Below are 23968 nucleotides of genomic sequence, written 5' to 3' on the forward strand. Positions count from 1 at the left end.
AAAAGTTGCGGTTCATCCAGGCGAGCAGCGGCGAGAGCTTTCTGCATGAGTGAGTGTGACGGACGGCGTGTGTGTTTAATGCAGAGTCTGTACACAGGGGGCACCAGCGGCCAGGGAATGGAGCTCAGACCAAACCGCTCGCCTCTGCAGTTTCACCGTCAGTCAACACTGCCAAACACTGTCACGAGAGAGATAAAGCATCAAACAATGTAAAAACTGCCTGTCTGTCAACACAGAGCTGCGTTAACTCACACAGTCCTTCCCAGCACAGAGCAAACTGGCAATACACTACCGAGAGATAAGCATTAGAAAAAGAGGCAAGTGAACGGAAAAAGGAAAGGAACATTTTGAGAAAATGACGGGTGAGCTAATCCTTTGTCATTGACTTTTGGTTTTAATACAAATTCTATCATTATTTAGTCTGGCTAATGTTCTTCCTGTCTCCAGTTAATGTTTTGAAGAATCTTCATGCAGCTTTTTTTCTATTAAATTAATTGTGGTGTTGTCAAAAATATTGATATTTCGATATGTATCGATACTGAAATATCTGAAACGATTGCAATACTAATTTTCTGCGTTCTCAATCTCTCTTCTCTCCGACGGCAAATTTACAGATTGACACAAACCCGCCACCTGTCACTCACTCGTCTCATTGGCTCTGGGAGTCATTCCCGCAGGTTTCACACTCAGACCAGAAGCTGATCTACATAAGTGGCGCTCTCATAAAGCCGCCTCTCAAACAGCTCACGAGTTGTCATATGACTTCCGTCTTGTGAGTATTCAGGTAAATACAGTCAGTTTTGGAACGTGAATAGTTGAGAGAAAACACATGTTGTGTAACAGTACACTGGATCTGTGCATTAACTCTCTTAAAGTGACAGTAGCCTAATAAACCTGCTGCTGTCTGTCATGTTATTCACAGAACAAAAGACAAAGAAACAAATCACTCTCTGCTCTTGACTAAATAACTTTTGCAACTTTAATTGTAAGCATTAATCTGTATTTCATTTTTACAATGACAAATATCCAGTGTTGTTTTACATCTGATTACTTTAATTTCTGTAGCATTTCTTACCTGAATTACAACTGTTTGACCCACCTGTAAAACTTAAATTTCATTTGTCTATTTATTCAATTGTAGGCTATTTATTTGTGCTGTCATTTACAATTTGTTCATTTGTAATACATACATATATATATATTTAATGGTTTTAGATTAAGTTAACTATAATAACCCTGCTTTAGACTATACATTACAGCTTAAAAAAAAAAAAAAAAAAAAAAAAACTGGCACAGAAGAATTAATATTGGCAAGTACATTACCAGAAAAAAGCTGCACATTTGTGCTTTTAAACTCTTTCTAGTGCCTTACTTCATAGACGTCCGCACTGTTAGTTCATTAATGTAAAATTTTTTTTTGCTTTTACAAACTGAGGTGAAATTATTTTCCAATCTAATCAACAGTATATGTCACTGATGCTGTCGATGGAGCTCAAGCTGTTCTGAAACCGTAACATTGCTTTCATCATTTTGGTATAAATCATTTCTCAGCGAGCGTCGTGCGTGATGATTACTGTATTTCCGTCTAGCTCAGGGCTTTGGAGGATTCTCACTTCTGCCTTCCTGTGCAGTTTCACTGTATTGTTTTCTATTTTAACATTTGTCAGATGCATAATTGAGCATCCAGAGCAACAGAAAGATCAGATTAAAGGGAGTCATCGATCACACTATCATTGATGAATGACTCACTAATTCTCTTTGATTTCTCTCGCTCTCTTTCTCTCTCCTCATTCTGTCCATCTCTCTGCAGTTTCAATTAGTGCTTCACCTGTCGGTTTCAGGGACTACGTGTGTTTAAAGAAATAACAATGGCGGGTGTGAGAGGAGCTTTCTGGGAGACTGGACTGTTTGGATAAGAGCAGAGTTTAATCAGAGCAGCATGACAGCGAGGAAAGAGAATGGTACAGAAATATGGTGGGATACTATTCATTGAAGTTACCAAGCCCATGAGTGTTTTATTAATTGTGTTATTGGCTGCATAACCTTGATGTTACATTTGAACCTTCCTTCACATCTGAAGTCCACATCAGCTCCACTGTCAGATCTGACTTCACTTTAATAAGGCCATATGAAATCCGTTTCAAATTCCGTTTCTTCGTTTTAATTTGTCTGGATCCTGTTTTTTCCCCCACACGAAACGAGCGGTTTGTGTGAGAAAACGAACAGTATTTATACATATGTATATATGTATTAGTCCGCAGACTAAGCCAGAACGTGCGCACATGTCACACACCAGGAAGCACGCGCGCCCTCAGATCACTTGGACGTGGTTGTGAACAAGAAGTATAAATACTGTTCGTTTTCTCACATAAACCGCTCGTTTCGTGTTTTAGGCCATCAATGTGTACTTACGATGGGGAATTGTTTAATTTGGACTTCTCTGTGTATCTCTTTGAGGTGGTGACCAGACCTGCATTATATGACTGACAGACAAGAACGGTTTGACCTAAAAATATCAAAATTGAAACTACTGCTGAAACAAAGACACCTACATCTTGGATGCCCTTGAGGTAAGATAAAACATACCAAATTTTAATTTCAAAGTGAATTATCCCTTTAACATGAAACCATAGAGATGCTGGAAATGAAAGCTTTAGCATAAGTTCTGCCGGGAAGACTCAATTGTTACGTCACTCAATACCTTCTCATCTATCCAATCGTGTTCTAATACTTGTGGTATAAAAGATCGGTACTTACACATGTCTTAGTTCGCAGATGCTGACGCTTTCACTCACCTCCATCCTCCCCACCACCACCAGGATGGTCCCTTCCCAAACCTCACAGGGGGTCGGCTGCGCCCCTGCCTTCGTCTTCAGGCAGGGAATGCAGAGTCCGGACCCTAGGATTGCGAGCTATGGACGGGACCTACGCCAAATAACTTTATGTCATAATATTGCTGTTAATAAATGGTTAATTGCTCAGTATTATTCTCCCGAGTCTTTCTGGTAGAACTCTTGAGCAAGCTTCCATGAACCGCATTGATTATGGCAATGCCTTTTCATTAGAATACTTTCCAAAACTCATGTTGTTCCAGAATCCATACAAGATATTGATCCTGGAAAACAATTTGCATATGTCTAATTAACCGTGACATAAGGCATTAAAAACATTTTCAAAGAATAGCCTATCTATGTAATATATCTTAAAAAGATCCTTATGTTTTAAAATGAGATGATCTGGTCTAACTAACAGGATGACCATGAAACCTTGAGCCAGAACAGCCTGAGGCTAAAGAAAGATAGAAAGTCCTCCAGAGAGATGGTGGATATAGACGCAGAGGAAGACAGAAAGTGAGAGAGAGTGTGTGTATCTCATGCCCATATGGAGAGACGGAGGAGAGGCGGAGTATTATTGCTGGCTCTCAAATCTTCCAGATGCTAAACACTATCAACTCTAATCGTCAGGAGATTTAGCAAATAAAAACGAGGAGCACAACAAATCAAAGCCTATTTGAGGAAACACTGCCTCCCTCGTCACCATAACACAAAGTCAATACGTAATATTGCTCCCGAACTACTGACAAACAAGTGTGGACTTGAGGAGGGAACGCAGAGCAGTTATTTGGCCATTATGGTGGCAGGTTAGACTCTCTCTTGTGGTGATAATGAACTCCATCAATCGCCATCCATTACACAGCGAGTGGCTGGCACCCTCCGGAGGACGGCTCTGTGGTGCCCATAAATCACAGGGAGGGTCTCCTAACAGAGGCCAATTACAATATATCCAGTGACAAGGTGTAAATATCCCATTACAAACACACACTGTCTGTGGCAGTATACATCGATGGAATCAGATAGTAATGTCATGCTACTTTAGACGGACTGTTGCAGTACATGAATGATAATACATCCACATCACTGGTGTCAGTAGGAATCCAACAAAACAGCCAGCAAATTAACTCTGTGACTAACAAAAGTTTATTATTCTCACACATTTTGTTCATCATGATAAATGTTAAATGTTCCCCATGTCTTGAATGGACTTTTATGTTACTTCCTGTCTTATGCTATGTTTGTAGTTCTTTGTAGTTTTCTCGTTGATTAGTCTCATTGTTTGCAGATGTGTCTTGTTAGCCAATTAGGTTCCTGTGTAACCCTTGTGCTTCCCTTGTTCTTTGAAGATCAGAGGTGTCCTAACTCTGTCCTGGAGGGCCACTGTCCTGCAGAGTTTAGCTACGTCCCTCAACACACCTGCCTGGGAGTTTCTGGAGGGTTACTGTTTCTAGGAAGACCTTGATTGGCTGGTTTAAGTGTGTTTAATTGAGGTTGAAGCAGAACTCTGCAGGACAGTGGTCCTCCAGGACCCCTAGTGTAGTTGGTCCGTGTCTTTGCTCCCCTTGTTCCTGGTTCTTGCGTTTGTTGTTTTGCTTGTTCTAAAAAAAACCCGGAACGGATTGTTTGATTTTGGTTCAATCACACTGCCAGTGATTTTCCGGAATCTGTGAGTTCGTTCACACACATCCCGTAAAGACATGTGACATCAGGATGTGTTAGAAAGGACAGTCCAATCTTCCGCTACCGCTCTTTCCGCTGTAGTCCTGCACTTGGTGGATTTTTTTGCGCAGCGTCTTAAGTTTACTAATGATCTGTGCTTTCGATCTCGAGAAACCATGCTCGATAATTTTTTTCCGGATTCAGTCCGTACTAACGCATCGCGTACCGTTCCACAAAGCTGGCGAGAACGCTCTCAGCTTCAGCGCGGATAGGAAGGAGCTCCTGGTCTCTGCTTCATTCTAGTTTGCAGACATTTTTTCATTCTTTATTTGTTGATGACAAACACAAACTTTCTTCTAAGAGCAACAAAATACCCCTAATCCGGCATTGGTCCTGGGTTTTGTTCAGACAGGGCGCGTTCCAGGACTGATCCCGGCATTGTTACTAGGTCCCCATCCCGTCATCGATCCTGGCATCAATCCCGGGACGTGTTTGCGTTCACACAGAAGGCACTCTAGCAATTTTACGGCAATTTCCCGGGATCAACGCGCTGTGTGAAAGGGGCTAAAGTAACATAAAAAAGACCAAACAAGACATGAACATATAACAATAATCTTAACCAAAAAACACATTTCCTGAAAGTTTGAGTTAGAATAGTTTGCAAGAGCCAATTATAAAGATAATAATGCTGTAAAAGCAGTGAGTAAATGAGTAGACGTTTAATGTACCCGGCAACGTCTGTAGTCTCATTTAGACACTTGTTAGCAGCCGCACTTTAAAGTAAAAGCTGTATTACTGATGTATTTTATGTTGTGGAATAAAATAAAAATCTTGAGCTTGTGTTAACCTCAGAGCTTATTTTACAGACCTTACCTTATTTTCAAAAAACCCATTGACTTTGGGACAATGGAACTGGATTTGCTCATTTCTTTGTTTTGGCCTACAAAAAGACATCACCCCTACAGCACACTACAGAAAATTACTGAGTGCACCTTTGACATAAAAAAAAATCCAATATATGAGCTGTTAAGTACAGACACACTACAAAAATGAAATACCCCATTGTCTCCTGTCCAGCAGTTCATTACTGAGCTTCTGCTAATTGAATTGAATTTAATTATCCTGGTTAATGCACAGTTGCACACTCAAGAGAAAAGCCGACTCTGATGAGGGCTGGGTCGTATAGATAAAGAATAATTCCCAGATAAACGCTGATATCACCGCATGCAGTGTGAGATTAACACTAATCTCACGGCGGTCCCTGTTTATTAGCTGTGCAGTTAAACATATATCAACAGGGTCATGGATCCCAACTGCAATTATTAAGTGCAAATCTGCATCATTTTTCCAGATGCCCCAACATCCTTTATCCTTAACAACAGCAAATAATAAATCGCCAGTTATCAGGGTCCAAGCTCTGATAGTTCATGTAGACAATTTGGTGATTGAATAGCCATCTTTCTAAATATAAATTGTTTTTACTGAAAAGTTAACAATCTTGAATCTCTACTGATTCTGTAAATTAAGGTTTGATGCAACAGGTTACAAAAACACTGTAAGTACTATTCCAAAGGAGACAACTGACCTTAAAAAGGACATCTGGAAATATTTAATCAATCATGTTGATGCTAAAAGATTAGAGGGACCATTCCACACAAAGTGAGATCTCTATAACTTATGGTCTCTGGTATCCTTGGTTTATGTACTGTGAAATATGATTAGTTGACTTTACTTGAAAAAAAGTGAGGAAATTCATTGCCTTAAAGGTGCACTTGGTAACTTTTTCAACTTAATAAATCCGTTTAGAAATCATTTGGTTAAATAAATCTGTTAAACAATCTGAATTTAGTTAAATTTAGTTAAATAATCTATCATTTAACCATCATAAATAATGGTTAAATAATCTGTTCTGGTGAGAATAGTTACTTTCCAGGCGGAAAACCAGCCTTGCAACATTGGGACTAACGTCCCGGTAAGTTGAAAATAGGAAGTCTCGTGAGAAGCGAGAACGAGCGAGAAACACAAACTGCTTTACGGAATACAAAATGTACATGTCAATGTTAAATGATACTGTGTATGATGTATTACCCACCTCGGTATACATGCTCCACACGATAAAGTTGGTGCGTCTGGGACTCATTTGTTCACCACACCGGCTCCGACCATAACAAAAGCACATGAGCAGCGGTAGAAAGGGGGAGGAGTGCGCCGGCGCGCCGCAAGTGACTTTACGACAGTGATGTGAAAAATATACGCACCGCAGCTGTAGGGGGAGATCGTTGAGAAAATCAGCAAAGCGGTGGCTAGAGTTACCGAGTGCCGCTTTAAAAAAAAGAGGTAAATAAACTTCACACCTAATTGAAAAAATTAAGTGAGTTACACTGACAATTAAAATGTATTAAAATGAAAGAAAATTAGTTGAGTTCTCCTTTTGATTTGTTGGACTAACACGCATATTAAATTGCTAAAAAAAATTATTAAATTGCTAATACAGTGATACAGGTTTAACAGTGATATGAAGTGAGTACAATAGGGACATTTATAAAGAAAGCAAAAAAGATTATAATTTTTATTTGATTTTAAAGATGGAAAAATGGATTGAGAGCATTGAATACGCTATTATTTTAGCATTTTTTGGTGACTAGTGGTGCAGAAATGACACAATCCACCTTCCAAAAATTCCAAGAACTTCAATGCTGTGTGTGTGCGACTGCGCGTCTCTCGCCACAGCCTCAAAATCTCATGTTCTGTGGTGATTTATTGATTGACATGTACTGGTTCGAATGCAGGCACCCTTTATAACTGTCTGACATCAATCAGCATGTCCTGGGCATATCTGACATTGAGGAGGAGATGCAAGGAAACGAGCACATCAAAGACCGGAGAATTGAGAGGAAAAGATGAGTGTAAGGAGAAGAAACCATTAAGAAAAGGGTAAGTGATAGTTTGAAGCAGTGGCTTTCAGCTCACCGATATTTCATTAACCTCTTGAAACCCAGCAATTCATTTTTATCCTCTGTTGAAGGCATTCACTTTGCAGGGAAATTTTCATTTGAGTTCATACGTGCAGTTTAAAGTCAGCATGAAAGGAAAATTCACCCTATCTATTTTCTAAATTTACGTTATGGATCTTATTGTGAAAAATTCATCCGTGCATATGTTTAATTTTAAAGTTTGACCGTGTAATGTTTAATCATCTCCTTTCTAGTGACGCAGGACTTCTCCAGGACTTTCATTTGATCTGATAAACCCACCCCTTCAAGTTTGCATTCATATGCCTCTACCTTTGATTGCCACGCCCACATCTCAACATCCAATCAAGAACTGATGCATAGAACCAAGTCCCACCCTACTTTTTTGTTTTGTTTAAGTAATCTGTTGCACTAAATTCGAAATAATCTGTTCATGACTAAATTCGTTGGGAGTTTGAAACAGCGTGTCATAGCGAACTTTCTGGAAAAGTTAATTCCAGCTGGTAAACATCTTCGTACTACCATTGGCCCATGGCGATTACGTAATGGGTTCTGGGGCTCCGCCTTCTTAGATGAGGAAATCTTCTCCGGTTCATTTCTTCTGTTTAGTCCGTCGAGGTTAGATGCAAGTAAAATCGTGAACACACTGAAGAGCTGCTTTAGTAAAAATTGAAGTTGTAATTCTTCTGAAAGAGACATTGTTTCAATGTTTAATACTGTAAAGTTGCTTGCTTTAAAGAAATCTATTGTATAAAGTGCTAAGAGCTGGGTAAAATTTTTTTTGTGTGTTTGACAAAAAATAAAAATAAGAGCAAACTGCTTTGGAATGGCATGAGGACGGGTGAGTAATTTATTTTTTTTGTGTGCAAAGTTTAGTTCATGCATGTTTAGTGGAAGATTTCGTAAAAAAATATTTTAGATTAAACATCTATAGCATATACTGCTAATTCATACACATACTAGTGTGAATACTAATTTTACAGAGGAAATGTGAAAGAAGAAAATCAGCCTGAAAACTTCATTTAACACCTCAAAGGAGGACAAACTATAAAATATGAAGTATTTAAAATTGTCATATTGTTTATGAAATGTTTTCTTATACTTAAACATGCTCTATAATGGTTTGAAATCCCCCATATATAAATATATATATAATATATAAATAATGTGTCACAGATGACGCATAAAGACATTAACCACATGAAATAACATGAAGTACTCACCTCTAGTAAATGTGAAGAACTCCACTGGACCTTTTTGAGCTCTGTAATGAACCCTGTAATGATCATTGCTCATCGTTTAGTTTGGTCTACTCTGAGGGATAGAAAGTTTATTGGATGACAGGGCAGCCAATCAGGATCCAGCTTCAATGGCTCCTCCGTGGGATCTGAGCAATTAGACAGACTAGACCAATCAATCCCGGTCTGGTGAGAGAGTGTGACATGCTCAAAATGAAACCAAGTGGCCTGTGGGTTCAAGAAAATGTGTCTTTTGGAAATAGCAGTCAATGTATGTCACAGATAGAAAAATATAGCTCAGACAGGTAGTGGTTGTTAGACCAACCCTGGCTTTAAATTCCTTGTTCGAGGGCACAGATGGAATTCAGTAGTCGGCCAATCAGATTACAGCTTGTCAGATAAAAAAGCTTGCTTTTCTATACAGTTAACAGACTGTGAATGTAAATAAAACCTAGTTACACAACAAAGAAAAAAATTTCATTTTCATAAACTCCTGCCATATTTACCTTATCCATGAATGAAAATAATTACTTTAATTAATCATTCTTAAAAAAAAAAGAAAAAAAGTTTGTCCATTGTCACCGTTACTCCACTTGCTAGGATGTTTTTTTTTTTTTTTGCAATTGGCTACAACAATTAAATCTTGGAGTTAGAATAACTTTCCCGGATTTAACTTGAGATAACTCACATATTTTAAATTATCACTAAAACCAACTTAACTATAGCCCCTAATGGAACATGGCAGTGGGAAAACACATTTAAATAGAGATGGAATACAGAACTGTACCCCCCCCCCCCCCCCCCCCCCCCCTCCACACACACAAACACATGGGTAACAAGTACACTGCACTGGGCTATTCATAAAAAATGAGCAAGATGATGTAAGTTCTTGTACATGAGCGCTTTGTTATACAGGTTAACAATCTCATTGTTGTGGTCAACTAACCTCCACTCACTTTCTATAAGACATATGAAAGATTTGACAGCTACCCAAGAGCTGCCTGCAAGACTTAACAAGACACCTTTAAAACATGACCTTTAACAAGAGAACGTGTGTGTGTGTGTGTGTGTGTGTGTGTTGATCACACTTTTATTCTGCTGTGAATATGAATATCCACTGAAGCTTCATAAATGTCATTGTTGGTGCTTCTCTAGTTCTTATCAGTATTTGGACACAGTGACATTTGTCTTCTGCTTTGCTCCTGAACACCTGGCCGTATCTCTTATCTCTGATAGCTTGGTCTCAATTAGCGTGAGCTTCCTTCTTTGGCATTTTGCACTTCTTATCAAACTTCAGGCAGCCTGAATCCACACTGTTTCCCCCCATCCAAACATAATATATCAGATACTTTTGACATCTCTGAAATTAAAAGATCCTGCTTAAAATCCGCTTGCAAAGTTATTGGCTGGTGTAACAGATGGGTTCCTTTATTTTCTATTATTAAGTTTAAAAAAAAGTAGAGAACGATTTAAAGATGGTTGTGCCTTTGGTTCATAGAGAGCATTTTGATTTGTTTTCTAGTCTATAAATCTAAAACACACTTCATGAGTGGCAGCTTTTTTTCATGCAATACTGTACTTCTAAATATTCATAGGCTTGTTCACCCAAAAATAAAGTGAACTCGGAGTTGTTTGTATGCTTACACTGTGCTCAAAGGTGTTGGATATAATTCTCTATTCATTAAAATGAATCTGGTTATTGAAAATAAATATCAAGGGGTTATAATTAAACAATCTTCTGTCGGAGGTGAATCTGTTTAAAATAAACCGCTGTTTTATCTGTATTTGGCGCTTCCTGATAAGAGTCACAGAATTAATGAGGTCTGTGTTTAACCTGCCAATGGCATCCAGAAACCTTTCTTTGCCTTTTCTCTCTCTCTCTCCGCAATACATAATCTGATAAGAGACACATCCTTGATTCAGTTATTTCGAAAGCCAGGATGGCCTGTGCAGTATGCATCAAATTTAGATAGCCTCTTTGGTCGTTGCTCTGTATCTCCTGCTGTTTTAAATATTTATACTTGCCTTTTCATGTCAAAATATATTCATTATTTTCAACATATATATATATTGTGACGAGATATCGCTTGCTCCCCACTTACCATTCGTGACACGGGCAGCAGTGTCAGCCTCATCCACCCCAGCTTCTTCGAACTACAGAGCCTGGCCAGTCCCTCCTCCCATTCACCTGCGTTCACGGTGACACGAGGTATGTGCCGGCCCAAACCGTCTCAATTTCTGATTTCCCTGGATGGTTGAGATTGAGCAGTTGAAGGACCTGCTAGGGCAAGATTTGCAAGGTTTGGAGCAACTTCCACGACGCCCAGACAACGCCAGGCTTACCTTACATCAGAGAGTGAGAAAGTGGGTCTCCTCAAAGTAATCTTGAAAACTTCTCTGATCTTTTCCAGCAGATCGCAGGGAGTGGGTTCCTGGGAAGAGAACAACGAGAGGACGATCACTTGAAACACTGCTGGTCACAGGTCAGGGTGGTCAATGGCACAGGACACCTGCCAACACCTCTCCACACTTCATTGGAAAAAATAAAGCGTCTGGTAAGGGTCATTCCCACCCGCACTTCCCATGTAATAAAACACTCTTCTGCTTGATATCGCTTGATCCCTACTCGTCACCCCTGGCAAAGGTAATCATCGGGAACACCTGGTGATCCCAGGTGACGACGATGTGACAGTCACCCAGAGGGAGATCATGGGTGTTTCTCAAAACCAAGAATGCAAAGAACGGACTTGTGTTCTTGGGGAGAACGCTCTTGCTAGTTGTTCTAGGAAGAATGAACTCACAAGGTGACGAGCACACAGAACGCTGCTGACAGTTTGACACGATGTGTTCTTGCTGGTATTGCGCAATAATACCCCCGCACAAACGCCGTCTGCAGTACCCAAACATAATGAGAATTATTGACGATAACAGCCAGGCTTTATCGCCCAAGCTCAAGGGATTACTCTACAATTGTACACTACAATGTAATGTATATTCATAATAATAAAGCAACGCCTGTCTCATTTCATTCTGCTTCTGTTGTTTGTTTGTGTACATCACTAGCCAACGGCGGGAAAAAACGCCGGTAAAAGGCAATGGTCTCTTGACTGTGGGGTAAAACGAGTCTGTGAGCAGACTGGCCGGTTGGCTCGCAAGCTAACTTAACACCCGCAGGCGCTTATGGAGATTCTCACTTCCGAAAACGTTTGAGCACATTTTCGATTCGGCATAAATTTTCGTAAAAATGCCAATATTTAAAATCTACACAGTTGATTTCTCGCATCAAATGTCGTCAGAAGTGAATTTAGTGATGAAATAGCGTATGAAATTGTAGAAAAACTACTTTTTGTATTGACCTGCCTCTCCTTCCTCGAAATCCGAAATGAATGCTGGGATATTTCAGCCGTCAAGTTCACACAAGTTACCAACCGATGCATCCTCGGTAAAATGGACGTGTCAAGAACACTTACGGGATTTTTAACCGTTCTTGCCATATGCAAACTTGTGTATTGGGACAGTACTTGGGCCACAAAAGATGACGTTTCACAAGAACACAAGTACAGACAAGAACACAGATTGAGAAAGGCCCATAAACTCCAGCAAGGAAGAGAGGCGTATGGACTTTGGGTGCGTTACTAACCTCTGTGTCTTTTCTTTAGAGAGTTATTGACTTCCCCAAGTGAGTGTGGATCACCCGGCTAGTTGGCTAAACTCACCTCTCTTTGCTGGGCAAGAAGGAACTGCACTTTTCACCAAAGAACACTTCACCTGTACGAAACACAGAGACTGAGTTTGATTGCACCTCAATTTGCACTGGTTGAAAAAATAAGGATGCCTTCCAAGGTGACGCTTCACTACATTTCGTGTCTGTTCTCCTCTTTTCTAGTAGGGGAGTATATACTACAATATATACCACCCAAAGTGGTAGAATTGAGCAGATTTTTGTTGACTTAAATATTTTTCAGCATAATAAGATGGAATGACTCTTAAATTCATCCACAGGGTGAGCAATACATACTGTAACCACAAGCACACCAGCCATTTCAGAATCAAACTGCCTTTTGATCCTTAGGGAATACATTTGGGAATTCTGAATTATTTTACATATCACACAAATGTAAAAAAATCCAGGACAACGGAAACACTTAAAACTTTTTTGTAACTAGTGCATAAACAGAAACTTCCTCTCCTGCACACAGCTAGTGGGGAAGTCCTCCAGGGAAGGGACGTCCTTCATCATGCATTTATCTGATGCTGAGACGGGAGAGGAATGAGAAATCAGTGCTGGAGAGAGACGCTCCTTTAGGAAACCATGATACCGGCCCTATTTGACATGGATGGAGTCAATAGCACTTCTTGCTGGTCACCCTTTAGAACTGGAATTGCTTTTATCATCAACTGAAAGGTCTGTATAGATAAGATATAAAACATTTATTGTTTTTACTGAGATGCATATATTTTTAGTTTTAGACCCTTGTGAACGGCATGATGCTTTCAAAATGTTAGAAATGGGGGAATTCTAGGATTATATGATAAATTATTAGTTACATCATGAAATTATTCGGTTTGATTTTAAAGTAAATACAAATTTTATAATGACTTTTTTTGGAGGAATTTCGATGGAAATCAAGAACCTTTTTCTGTTGCCATCAATTATATGCCAGTGTAAATGGATACAGACATGCTGAACATATTCACATTACTGGAACTAAATTGAAACTTAGCTTAATTTGCATAATTAAACACCATTTTGGAGAACATAAATGCATTGTTGATGAAATGTCAATTTTTATTGTCTGAAATTGTTCATATAATCTTCGCAACAATGGGATTTGCTGTTATTGTTGTAAATCACTGCTGCATTTTACACTTGTTTTCAACAAACTGACCATATCAAAATGAATGCATTTCAGCAAGTTACAGAAGCACAATTCTAAGCAATATGCTGTTCTTGTTTCCTTATGAAAGGGCTTTCCATGGTCCTTCGAATCAAAGGGTTGCTTGTGGTCCAGAGATTGCTCTGGGCTTCCACTCAGCCATGTCAGAAGGGATTTTTCAGGCTTACACCACCCCAACAGAGAACAAGATAAACAATGATTCACTCCGAACAACAGCTTATGGCCCAGAAGGCTTGTGTGGCCATACTATGGCCTTTTCAGTGTATGAGCCACTGTTGTTCCACATATTTTCATGCAACTCTTTATGAACACTTTGGAGAGTTACATAATCAGTTTAACCAATTAAAATGAGCTCATTACCTCATCTAGGGTCTTCCTTATTTAAAAATGAATCCATTGCTATAGTACATTCCAGATTTAAAAATGTATACAAGTTATACTTTTCATATCTGTTTTCTACACTTTGTTTCTTTTCCTTTAGCCACCCACACATACTCAACCATGCGCTTCCTGCATTCGAACTGTGGAAGCGGATGTCAGTCCTGCCTGGAGAACATTCTCTCCCCACTGACTCACTAAACCCCGCGATGCTGCATGTATGCAGATCTCACTTTCATGAAAATAAAGTTGGCCTCCGAGCCTTTTGTGTTCAAATACTGATGTCAGCTGGGAAATCTACTACATGTAATCCTCTTTTGAATTTGAAAGGCAATATGAATGATCAGTAAACAACGGTGATGGGAAGATGAACACTCTGAGGAAAAACCAAGAAATGGTGGGGGTGAAGACTAAATAAACAGGCAGAATTCAAAGTGTGGAATCCTGAGGCAAAGATTGACTCCTGGTTACCTGGTTTGGAATTGGTTGGAAAAAGTCAGACATGTTAGTTCTGTTTGAAAAGCTAGTGAGCTGTAGACAGAATTAAAGCGGCACTCGGTAACTCTAGCCACCGCTTTGCTGATTTTCTCAACGAGCTCCCCCTACAGCTGCGGTGCGTATATTTTTCACATCACGGTCGTAAAGTCACTTGCGGCGCGCCGGCGCACTCCTCCCCCTTTCTATCGCTGCTCATGTGCTTTTGTTATGGTCAGAGCCGGTGTGGTGAACAAATGAGTCCCAGACGCACCAACTTTATCGTGTGGAGCATGTCTACCGAGGTGGGTAATACATCATACACAGTATCATTTAACATTGACATGTACATTTTGTATTCCGTAAAGCAGTTCGTGTTTCTCGCTCTTTCTCGCTCGTTCTCGCTTCTCACGAGACTTCCTATTTTCAACTTTCCGGGACGTTAGTCTCAATGTTGCAAGGCTGGTTTTCCGCCTGGGAACGCTGGGGGGAGCGGGGAAAGTAACCATTCTCACCAGAACAGATTATTTAACCATCCAAATGATTTCTAAACGGATTTATTACGTTGAAAAAGTTACCAAGTGCACCTTTAAAGGTGGTCTCGATGTGAAGCTATATAAAAAAAGTGGGCAGGATAGTTCTATTACCTTCTATGAGTCCTTCTTTTGGCCAAATTCAAAAGACAGATCGCATGTATCCTTCAAAGAGAAGGCAACACTTATTTGTGCTTAATTGTACTGAATGTGCACTTGTTAACATACAAAAGCACAGGTACTTGATTATTATTCCTACTGTTGTGTGTTATTTGATATTACACTTAAAGATCATTTATTTTAAATGCAAATACTGTATATTTAAATTCATGACATACAGCTTTCGAAAGAAATGACATCAAATTATATTTTACATGCACATTTGTGTACATTTGGAGGTACACATTAATCATATTTCAAAGGCAATAATATAAATATGTACTTAAGTCCTATACTACATTTTAATTTAACAGTAAATAATATGGAATTATGAAATATGGAATGTGTCTGAAAACACTACATTCAGTTGGCACAGTGTATTCTTTTAATATGATTTCCATAGTAAGTATACTATTTTTAAAAGTATGCTAAATTGTACTTCTTTTTCACAAGGGAATGCAGATAATCTGAATAACATGGATGGCGAACAAGCATATAATTAATTCAGTACTGAAACATTTTGCAAGGAGTTCACTATAACAAAAATATATTCATACAGTATGTACTTTTATCATGCTTATTAAAATTATATACTGACACTAAACTCTACTGAAATAAGTTATCCTGACTTCCACAATCTGCTTGCCTTGTTTGACCTCAAGCGAGTGTCTACTGCGGTTAATCACAAATCAGGTAACTGGACCTTATTTACACAAGCTACTGCCCCACTGATCATACGCTGGTTACTCAACTGCAGACCTCAGATCAGTTCCTTCTCACTCTTAACCTCAACCTGGCTCCTGACACAACACACAATTCACAGGTCACCTTTCGGCATAACCTATGTTGTCTCCACTGCTTAACACTGTACCACAACAAAATGAATATATCTTCTGACTCTTGCATGCTTTTCAAAACCTTTCCACTTAAGTGAGTCTTGTTCAACCACATCTATACCTTTCTCACACAGGATAACCTCTTGGACAACAACCAGTATGGCTTCAAAAGCGGCCACTCAACCACGACTGCCTTGCTCTCGGTTATTGAAGCTCTGAGACTGGCAAGAGCAGCTTCCAAATCATCAGTACTCATCTTGCTGGATCTGTCAGCTGCTTTTGACATGGTTAACCACCAGATCCTCCTGTCAGGTAGGTCCTTCAGGGTGTTTCCAAGGGGTGAGGTGTCTAAAGTCTCAACATCTAGCTGCTGGGGTCCCTCAAGGCTCAGTGCTTGGACCACTTCTATTCTCCATCAACACTTCTATTCTCCATCAACATGACATCAATAGGTTATGTCATTCAGAAACATGGCTTTTCATTTTACTGCCATGCGGATGACACACAACTCTACCTTTCATTCTAGCCAGATGATCTGACGGTAGCTGCTCGAATCTCAGCCTGCCTGACAGACATTTCGGACTGGATGACCACGCAAAGACAGAACTGCTTGTGATTTTGGCCAACACAATATTAATCACAGGTTGTTATTCAATATATACCCAATACTTGATTCACAACTTCTACATTCAGCAAGGTTTGTCATCCATAACTCCTTCCAGGACAGCCAGGAACCCCAGAGATGTGATTGATGATCAGTTAAACTTCACAGACCACATTGCTAGAACGGCCCATACAACATTAGGAAGATCAAGCCCTTCCTATCAGTGCATGCTACACAATTCCTTGTCCAAGTTCTTGTTCTATTCAGACTGGACTATTGTAATGCTCTCCAGCACCAACTGTCAAACCTCTGCAACTGATCCAAAATGCAGCAGCAAGAGTGGTCTTCAACGAGTCAAAGGGATGTCACACACGTCACAATTCTCTTCATCAATTTGCACTGGTTGCCAATAGCGGCTCACATCAAATTCAAGGCACTGATGTTTGCCAACCGAACGAACGACCACTGGCTCTGCACCCTATACCTAAACTCACTACTTCAGATTTATTTACCCTCCAGAAGCTTGTATTCTGCAAGTGAACAGCACCTTGTGGTGCCATCCAAAAGAGGCATACAATCACTTTCACTGACCTATACCTGGACTAACACGACCCGAGAACTTAAAGATGCATCTTTTTTTTCTTTCAACATTTGACCTGTTAATACTAACACTTACTATTCTTTTTCTATTGAAATAAAAAAAATGCTGAGTAATGTGCTAGACTAACTGGGACTTGTCACACCACTTACACATTGTTTTGATTTGATTGCTTAAATTGTTCTTTGGATAAATGTGTCTGCTAAATGATTAAATTTAAATGTATTTGTATGCCTCACAGAGCTGCTGCATGTAGAGTGTTCCAAATCAATCACTTACAAGGTTCCATTTCAGTTGTCTTAGAAGGCAGCTGTCTATGTAGTCAGTAGACAGCGGGGCAGCTCAATGGCTTTTGGATCAGAGCTGTGTCTGGGCTTAAAACTTGTTTACGCTTATTTCCATTTGAAATGAGGCAGCCACACACATAACGCAACAAAAAGTCATCTAATCCAGATGTGATTTTAATCTCCCGCCGCATTGGCAGGCTTGAATGGATTATCAATGCCCCAGTGCATCGTGTGAATGTCTCATTCCAAGCAGAGAGTTTCTGCCTCCTGCTGACATTTTTTCATCAATAAAAATTAACATTTAATTCTCAGGCGCTCTGAGCCGAAGCCGTGACTGTGCCAGCAGTTAATGGGGCAACTGCAATATTAGCCCTCAAAACCATTGGATCGATAGTAGTTATTACTATTATGATTACCCCTGCTGATAGTATTGCTGTAATTGGTATTATATTTTATGGCCGCCATTAAACAGGATGTCAAAGATATTATCAACTGCATGTTTAATAGCTTCTGGGATGAAGGAAATGATGTCACATTGGTTACTGGGCTGATATGCATAAGGTTAAGAGTTATTTCTTGTAAGAGGGACAATTTTTTGAATATTTGTATTATGAGTTTCAAATGTGCACCAGTAGTTGAGGTAAGCAAAGTATTTTCAGTTGATGAAGTTAGACAAGTTACAAGTACCATACTTACAATAGTAATACCAGTAAATCAAACATCATTACAAGAAGCTAACCATAAACCAATCCCTAACCTAAGTACATGTAGTTAACTAATATTACATTTATTTGTGTAACTACACTGTAACAACATCACTTTTTCACCTGCATCCGGAAAGAAAAAAATATTCAGTAAGAAAATACTGAGAAATGTAACTACATAGGTACGGATTAGGTTTATATTTAGGCTAATACCAATTCATTATTACCCAGTTATTGCACTGTAATTACTATAGTAATAAGTAAAATTTTGTTTATTTATTTATTATAGTTAGTATATTTAAGTAGTGTAAGACGAATCTGTGTAATGAATATCTATTGTTCAATTCTCAACATTTTGTGAAAAATGCAATTCAACTTGTCAATTCTTTTTGGATTTTTTTTTGTGTGTGTGTCTGTGTGTGTGTGTGTGTGTGTGTGTGTGTGTGTGTGTGTGTGAGTGTTTGTTTTTTTAAAGTTGCATTTAAATTCCAGTTGGCTCAAATATCTAAGCTGCCATTAATCAGATTATAATAAAAAATAAAAAACGGTGTAATTTTCTGTTTTTTGATGAAGTGGTGAGATTTTTTAAAAAATATGATGGTGTATGTGAAACTGCAAGAGACAGACATACTGCATGCAGTGTGTACGAGATTTTTCTGTCTCCTGGATTTTTGCTGAATGACAATAACAGAATGAAGAATGTTAGGCTTTTTTAATCAAATACAGGAAGACCATCTTCATGCACACAAATGAAACAAATGCATGTGAAGACACTCCCCGTAAAACATCCTTCCATCTATTTGATATTGTCACAAAGGCACACATTTGTATTCTAAATCTCTTATTCTAAACACTCTCCAAAGCCCCTACAAACCTGCAGTGGAAACTATTTAATCACGCAAAAAAGCAACATACCACTGATGAGCCCAAAATTATATAATCAGTCACAGGTGAAGGAAATATCGTTGATCATCTCCTAGCAAGGCCACATTTTATGTTCTGGGTAGATTAGATGGTACGCAAACAATCGGTTCTCATAATCAACGAGTTGGAAGCAATAGAAATTATTAGGAATAAAAATCTGAGCAACTTTAACTAAGGTCGAGTTGTTATGGCGATTGTTATGGCAAAGCGACTGGGTTGGTACTGCAATACCGGTGTTGTCGCAATTTTATATACCGGTGTGAAAATTTCCTTTCGATTTTAAATGTGCAATATATACGCCTATAATTTGCGGGCATTAGCTGCATTTACAATGTTAGGTATTGAAATCGCCTTTGAATGCGCTCTTGCTTTTTACTTTCCCTTTCGAATTCGCGATCACACGTAAGCTATGAATAGGGAGCGGTGGTACTGACCGCACATTTTACAAGATAAGATATTTGTCAGTGAGTGGCACACTAAATCCCCTGCCATCGTCCTGTGAGTCATCTCTCCTTTCTCTTGTCCCATGATAAGTGAAATGTTACTTCTGCTGCAATGTGCTGTGACTCTGCAGCTTGTGCTGTATGGAGCAGAGCAGATGCTTTTAGTTTATAATTGTACGTCCATTGTCCAACTAAACTAAATGTTTTTTATTTCTACAAAAAAGCAAAATGACAGCCGGGGACGGGGCCGTGGGGGCCAAGTAATATAATCATGTCTGGCCGAACACTGTGTAACACCGGTAACACAGACTAACACAGAAAGCCTAGGTGTTTGGCGCCCAAGGCTTATTAATGCACAGGGGAAAAGAAAAGGCTATCCCATCAGGTCTGAGCCAACAGTGTGGCACAAATCACACAATATTTTAATTATTTTTCTGGGAGGAATGTGTCACAACAAACAGTGCATTGCAATGCAGTGAAAGAAGGTCGTCTGGTTCGGTGAGTCCCGCTTTATTTTACATCAAGGCGCCGTTTACCTGGGGTGATGGTGATGGCACCATGCACTGTGAGACAACAACAAACCCGTGGAGGGAGCGTGATGGTCTGGTAATGTTCTGCTGGGAAACCCTGGGTCCGGCCATTCATGTGGAAGTGACTTTGACCTAATGTTGCACACCAGGGAGACCACTTCATGACAATTGTGTTCCCGAATCCTCTTTCGGCAGGATAATGCACCAACATGATGAAGAGTTCAAGGTGTTGCCCTGGCCTCCAAATTCCCCAGATCTCAATCCAATTGAGCATCTGTGGGATGTGCTGGACCAACAAGTTTGATCCAATGCAGCTCCACCTCACAACCCACAGGACTCGAAGGATCTGCTGCTAACGTCTTGGTGCCAGAGACCACAGGACACCATATTGCAGAGTCCATACCTCTAACAGTTGGTGCTGTTTTGGCAACACACAGACGACCAATAGCATATTAGGCATGTGGTCATAATATTTTATCGTTTGATCGTTTTCTTGCAGGCCTCTGAGGAGGGCACCAAGGAGGTAGAGCAATTGCCTTTGAGATGAATGTGAATGCTAACTTTCTCCAATTATTATAGACCTCTTTAGACAGCAACAAATGGACCCTGTCTCAATACATGCACATCTCTTATGAAAGGAGTCTTCCTCATTTTCAGTGTAATTATTTCACAGTATCACATCGATGCCAGGCAATGTCAGCACACACACACACACAGAGAGAGAGAGAGAGAGAGAGAGGGAGGGAGGGAGAGAGAGAGAGAGAGATCAGAAGGAGAGGTGTTACAGTATGATGTACAACAGATGATCATCACCACCTCCCTGTTAATGATGCTGTCATTGAAGCTTATCACGAGCTGTTCACAGGCCGTTAACACGGCTGTATTCCTTATTATGAGGGAATGTGGGTTGTGGGAAGTTACATTAAATTAAGCAGGTTGGCAGAACCGCTGAAGAAAAAAGAAGTCAAACTGCTTGAACCATATAGCAAGAGCACAGCCGGTGATAAAACACGACATTTAAAGAAAGCCCTCCTCGAGATACCGACCACAAGATTTTCTCTGAAATTGATCCTAAAATTGAATCTGAAATTCAGTTGAGTCTAAGAAATCCATAGCAAACAACACACAAACAATGACATATTTTCATGTCTTTATTGAACACAGCATGTACATATTTACACTAGGGTGGAAAAAATATGTGAACCCTTGGATTTATTGAGTATTTGGCTGCCATCTTCTACCAAATGCCTCCCGTAATGCAGATCAGACCTGCAGAACAGCAAGAGGGTTTCTTTTCCTATCTATTCTCACACTCTAACAGCGTTTGTATTTTTACATTAGAGTATCTACAGGAAAGGGCTACTGTATTGATGCTGCAAACTGAAAGGGCCTTGCCACAGCGAGTTTGAGGTCACCACGGCTAATGGAACTTCGATGTCCATTAATCCGGCTATGGAGCTGTCTGTTAGCTTTGCCAATATACTGCAAACTAAAAGACAAGTCAAAGATAAATAACATCAGTAGAACTACAAGTAATAAATCATCTGATTTGATGCTGGGTTAGAAAAAAAAAAACCTAACAAAACTTTCCAAAGACGTTTTAAAGTCACAACTGTTGGGTTACAATTTGGTGCAAACAGCACATTCTGTGGAGTAAGCAAGTTCAAGTTCCCTGGGACTTTTTTGGATCCAAACATCTTCACTAAGAGTGGAGAAATGAAGAACATGTTTTTTTTTAAGAAAAAAAAAAGATCCTGTCGAAATAAAACAGAAATTTAACTGAAGACATAGGGCCCTATCTTGCACCCAGCGCAAATTATTTTGTACACCGACGCATGTATCATTCCTATTTTTCACCCGACGCACAGCAGACTTTTCCCGGTTCACCGAAAAGAGGAAGAGTTCTGGAGCAAACGTTCCCTGCTGCTATTTTGCAGTTTCAGAAAACAATTCTGCCACAGATCAGGAAAAACCTAGTCTAAAGTCAGTGGCACGTTATCCAGATGCTATTTTAAGGGTGCATGCTTGGCCATAATGTAGCGTGTGCACATCGCGCATACACTTTCCTTCTCTCATCTACGCAGACACAGCAGTTCATATTTTTGCAAACCATACATAATTACAAGGAAAAATACCACATGAGGGAAATCTTTGTGGTGTCCATGAAGATGTGAAAAAATAGGCTTAAATCTAGCAACACATTTACCCAAATTATTCAGGATAATTGTAGTAATGACGGATCAAACCTGTTTGATCAATAGTGGCAAGACACATCGGTATATAAGGACATCTGACAAAGTGTGTTGTCCGTCAAGAACCAGGAAACAAAATTCTGAAGACTGTGAAATCACCGCTACCATCATGTAAGTTGCGTGCGCCTGGTAAACCCACCGTTATAATACTGTAGCAATCCGCCATGGAACAAGTGCGTCTGCTCTTAAAGGGAATGTGAGATGACGCTCTGATTGGTTTATTGCATGTTACGCCCAAACCACACCTATGAATAATGTAGCGACTTCAGACCAACACATGTTAGATCCGTCCACAAAGTTACTTGCGTTTCGCGTTTGATACTTACTTTTCAGATCATTAAAATAGCGCCCATAGAGCATCTGTGGCATGCACGAAAAGCGATTTGTCAAACAAGTATCAGCAGATGTTCAGTGTTTTACTTTGGCCGAACATCTGTGTTGGTTAGATTGTGTCCTGTGTAGACTGTCTAGAGAATTATGCTGAGATTTTCAGGAGATGAATTAAGCTCCAGCCATGTGATTCTATTCAAACTCTCTTTCTGAGATTCAACACCTGTTAACTGCTGTTCAGTGCACATCATATATTCAGAAGGAACACATATTAGAGGTTCTTATGATGCTCTGTGGGACAGGGTGAGTCATGAACATCTGTAGTTAGAGAAAAATGGCAAAATGCAGATCTGCAAATCATCAGAATTATGCTTTATACAAGGGCACTGCTGAATTCTAATTGGTTGACAAACATTCATACGGTGTTGATTCATTTGCTCATGCTGATGTTTGTTGACTGCATTACAGTTCCATAACATTTAGCAAAAAAAAATCCTGAATTGTTTCAAAACTCTTTCGCAAATCCATACTATTTCCCCACCATACTATGTAGTACTTATACAATGCACTATAAGTGTGTATACTTTTGAGTGTGTTGACAGTGTTTGGACATTCTATGTCATAAAATTGCATATTGATACCTATTGTAGGACCAGTGTACAGATTAGGTTTGTGCGTAAGTGTTTAGGATCATTATTACTTTCATTGCAGGGTCATAAATATGTTGTGAGAACATCAGCCTCACACTTTTTGCCTCAATTAAAAAGTTGATAACTACTCCAAACTCTTTATTGCTCAAGATCAATATTGAATAAACTCAGACTTTGACAATCCACCTGCACATTTGGCATACTGTTTTTAATACATTTCACAATTCAGGATGTATAGCCTATGCAAATTGGGACAGTAAAGTTTCAAATTAACTTTAAAGAGTATTTTAAACTAGTAAAGGTGGCTTGGGCTGTTTAAAAGCACTAAATCAGCACTTTGAGTAAGTGGTTCCACTCAAAAGAACATTTTAGGGACAAAATCCTAAAATAAGGTTTTGAGAAAAACATGTGGTAACAGCGGTTTAAGGAATAATTTACTCTGTTTTGTTGAATTATTGAAAACCTAATGCACACCTTCCTCTCGTTGTGGTTGCATTACCACCGCGGGTGCTCATGAAACTTTCAATAATTAAACGCCCCGTCTTCAATTATTCCTTACTTCCATATTTCAGTTTAACATTAAAATAAAATTTGAATACTTCAATCTGCAAAAGCTAAGAACCGAATATTACATAGCAGTTTACATATTCATAGTCATCCTGTTA

At 39.4% G+C, this 23968-nt stretch overlaps 1 long non-coding RNA gene across 2 annotated transcripts in view; it reads left to right on the top strand.

The window, feature by feature from the left end:
• Nucleotides 1-215: 215 nt before the first annotated feature.
• Nucleotides 216-23968, top strand: part of LOC307002987 — a 165915-nt gene continuing 142162 nt past the window's right edge. Inside the window, exons 1-4 of one of the 2 annotated variants that reach the window (XR_013798594.1) lie at nucleotides 216-362; nucleotides 1811-1974; nucleotides 2469-2570; nucleotides 2769-2905. This is a non-coding gene — a long non-coding RNA (uncharacterized lncRNA). Of the gene's footprint in view, nucleotides 363-1810; nucleotides 1975-2468; nucleotides 2571-2768; nucleotides 2906-23968 lie in introns of those variants that run through there. The other variant, XR_013798593.1, reaches the window with a different exon arrangement.

Source organism: Phoxinus phoxinus (assembly GCF_949152265.1).
Source record: "Phoxinus phoxinus genome assembly, chromosome: 8".
NCBI classification, from domain to species: Eukaryota; Metazoa; Chordata; class Actinopteri; order Cypriniformes; family Leuciscidae; genus Phoxinus; species Phoxinus phoxinus.